Consider the following 3,798-nt stretch of genomic DNA (forward strand, 5'->3'; position numbering starts at 1 on the left):
CCTCCCGGATTCACGCCGTTCTCCTGCCTCAGCCTCCCGAGTAGCTGGGACTACAGAGGCCCGCCACCATGTCTGGCTGATTTTTTTGTATTTTTAGTAGAGATGGGGTTTCACCGTGTTAGCCAGGCTGGTCTCGATCTCCTGACCTTGTGATCCACCCGCCTCGGCCTCCCAGAGTGCTGAGATTACAGGCTTGAGCCCCCATGCCTAGCCCTGAGGTACTTTTAACCGACGGTAATTGCTGTTTCAGTTTTTGATTATAGGTAACAAAGTTGGAGTAGTATTATAAGCCTCTTTTTTTCTATAACAAAAATAAAGGTTGGTTTAGTTTTTTGGTTTTAGATTTTATTTTATTTTTTTTTTAAGCCTTTCTTCTTTTCAGTGGTTTTAATGTATAGATTCTACCTGAAGGGTATGTTTTGATGGTTCTCAAAGTTTGCCATCTGTGGTTTTCATGTGCCCTGCATCCCACAAAACCTTTTATTTTACAGCACTGATTCTTAACTGAGGTGTTCACAGTCCTTACTTACACACTCCAAGTAAGAAATACTCTTAAATTGAACTCATATAAATAAACAGTTAATAGCTGAATCAGAGAATAATGAAAACCCAGTAAAAGTTGCAAGTATTTTTATTGTTTTTCACTAGGTGACAGAGTTTAATGGTACTTCATTTGAAATGGGAAAAAACTTGCCTGTTTCTCATGTAAAATGTTTTCCTGAAAAACTCAAGTCTGCAGTTTGCTGGGGAAATACTGGCACAGTTGCGCAGGGTTGTGTGATAATATACTCATTTTACAAATGTGACAGATTACACCCAGAATCACATCTGAAAAGTTAGAGGAAACAATGAGATAATAGGTCTTTCAAATCAGCCTGCACTTTTAAACCTTTCTCACAGTATTTAAACTCTACCAGATGGACTTTAGTTTGTATCTTTTTATTCAAACAGGCTAATAAAGTCATTTTTCGAGTTAGAAAGCAGCCTACATATTTTAGTTTTTTGTTTTTTTCTGAAATTAGAATGTTTCCCTTCTTAAAAGAAAACCTATGTGTAAATGAAATTGTGGCCTTTCCATTTCCTTCACTAGATTAGTAATTTTTTTTATATTTTTTTTTGTTATGAAGGAATACTTTGATTAGTGACTTAAATCACACAGTGCACTCATAACAACTCTAATCAATGCAGGGACTAAAAAGTTTCTCATTCTGGTTTACTTCCTTCAGCCTCCTAAGCTCACTCACATCTGATTTAAACACTTAGGGAAGCAAGCTAAATAGGGAGACATGATTGCTCAATCCGGAACCTAAGTTGTTAATTATATACAGTATATAATGCTATTTTGTGTCCTAGGTACCAGCGTTCAGCATCTGTGGGGCTTTGCTTGTAAATACATTTTACTGGAGATACACCATTATAATACCATTTATGCTACCAGCCTAGAGCCAGTCCCAGAGAAGTGGCCCAATGGAAATCTTTCTTTCCGAACTTCAGTGCTCCTGGCTTCCAAATCCATTGTGCAACCCAGCATCTAGGATTCTAAAAATGATTGATGCTGATGTAGAATGGAATGTGTAAAACAAGTAAAGGATAAAAAGTCCACAATGCAACTAGGCAATCAGATCTCGAAGCAGAGTATATTCAATTTCTGAGTAACCTGAGTCAAAGCTATGGTAAAGTTAGAGTCTTACCATAGTAGTCTGTCCACAAGATTGATAGAGATCAGTGTGTGCAGCCACTCTTAAAATCAGTACTCTTAGACATGTTTAATATTCTGCTTCCCCTTCAAAAAATGAATTTAGCACATCAAGGATCTTACGGATTAAAACAAACTACAGCAATCTCCAACTTTACAGTGGTTTGACTTACAATTTTATAACTTACTGATGGTACGAAGTGACATGCATTTAGTACATTCTCAGCTTACTATGGGGTTACATACAGAAACCCATCATAAATTTTAAATACCATACATGAGGCCGGGTGCGGTGGCTCATGCCTGTAGTCCCAGCACTTTGGGAGGCCAAGGCTGGCAGATCACCTGAGGTCAGGAGTTGGTTAGGAAATGAGCCTGGCCAACATGTCGAAACCCCCGTCTCTACTAAAAATAGAAAAATTACCAGGGCGTGGTGGTATGTGCCTGTAGTCCCAGCTACTTGGGAAGCTGAGGCAGGAGAATTGCTTGAACCCAGGAGGCAGAGGAGGTTGTAGTGAGCTGAGATCATGCCACTGCACTTCAGCCTGGGTGACAGAGTGAGACTCTGCCTCAAAAAAAAAAAAATCATAAATCAAAAATATACAAATTAGGATGGATATATCAGGATGTAGCCCCATCTTAAGTCAAGGAGCATCTGTATATCCAGCAGGTAAGTTTTTTTAATCAGTGGGAACACTCCAGAGAACAACCACTAGCTGTATAGAGCTTGGCAGAGGTAAAGCCATAACTGCTGGTTGAGTGTGTTGTCTGAATCTGACAAGCCAGACTCCTCTGACTCAAAGTTAGGAAATAGTTTTTGGAGATGAGGTCTTCAGGATAATTCTATTTGGATTAGGTACAGCTACTGGTCAGTCAGATTAGGATTCATCAGCCCATAAAAGGAGAAAATGAGGTTGGTTGCAGTGGCTCACTCCTGTAATCCCAGTACTTTGAGAGGCCACAGTGGGATGATCTTCAAGGCCAGGAGTTCTAGACCAGCCTGGGCAACAGAGCAAGACCCAGTCTCTACAAAAAAAAAAAAAAAAGCCAGGCATGGTGGTGCATACCCTGTAGTCTCAGCTACTTGGGAGGCTGAGGTGGGAGGATCTTTTGAGCCCAGGAGTTCAAGGCTTCAGTGAGCTATGATTGTTGCACCACACTCCAGCCTGGGCTACAGAGGGAGACCTTGTCTCCAAAATGAAAAGAAGTATGGCTACAGGCTACATTCAAACTAAGATCACAACAAAGTGTTGAGTATGTCTGAATGTATGTGGATATGTTTGTGTCTGAGTGTATTTCCACTAGCATGCTAAGGTATGTTTGTGTATTCGTATATTTCCTCCAGTATGCTAAGTTTTGACACATGCAGGCATCTAACTTGGGTCTTATCTGTCCTTTGCCCAAAGCATGGATTATAATTGTTCATTCTCAAAAATTCAACTCTTACCTATTTCCCCTTTATTTCAAGGTAGCTGATGGTTACTCTGCAAGGTGTAAGTTTCTCTTTTAAAAACTAAGAGGTCGAGCATGGTGGCTCATACTTGCAGTCCCAGCACGTGGAAGTCTGAGGCGGAAGGATTGCTTGAGCCCAAGAGTTCAAGACCAGCCTAGGCAACAAAGTGAGACCCCATCTCACTTTGGAACTCAGGGCTGCAGTGAGTCATGATCACACCACTGCGCTTCATCCTGGGTGACAGAGTGAGACCCTGTCTCTTAAACAAAAAGAGTGTGAGAGAGAAAATATATATAGATGTTTTAAGGCCAAAGGCTGTGGAAGCCAGGAAGGAAATAGTAGATATGATCTATCGTAATTCGGGGTGATAATTAGTTGCACAATAGAGGACAAGTTTTGTTGGGGTGATGATTACAGTGGTATTTGTTTCTATCCTGACTTGTTCTAAAAAGCGTTTGTGGCAGCCTGGAGAATGCTGATATGAGCTGAGCTTCTTTATAAACTTACTGATAAGCTTATTGGCTGGCCACCATCTTTATTGACTTAGATTTTTTTTTAAAATAGAAGTAATAATGAGGCCAGGCGCCATGGCTTATGCCTATAATCCCAGCACTTTGGTAGGCTGAAGCAGGTGGATCACCTGAGGTCA

The 3,798-nt window shown here is 40.6% G+C and overlaps 1 protein-coding gene across 2 annotated transcripts in view; it reads left to right on the plus strand.

Annotated features, from left to right (window-relative positions):
• Nucleotides 1-3,798, plus strand: part of RAB5A (RAB5A, member RAS oncogene family) — a 36,896-nt gene that overhangs the window by 31,105 nt on the left and 1,993 nt on the right. The window lies entirely within an intron of this gene.

The sequence above is a fragment of the Colobus angolensis genome, unplaced genomic scaffold (assembly GCF_000951035.1).
Source record: "Colobus angolensis palliatus isolate OR3802 unplaced genomic scaffold, Cang.pa_1.0 Scaffold129, whole genome shotgun sequence".
NCBI classification, from domain to species: Eukaryota; Metazoa; Chordata; class Mammalia; order Primates; family Cercopithecidae; genus Colobus; species Colobus angolensis.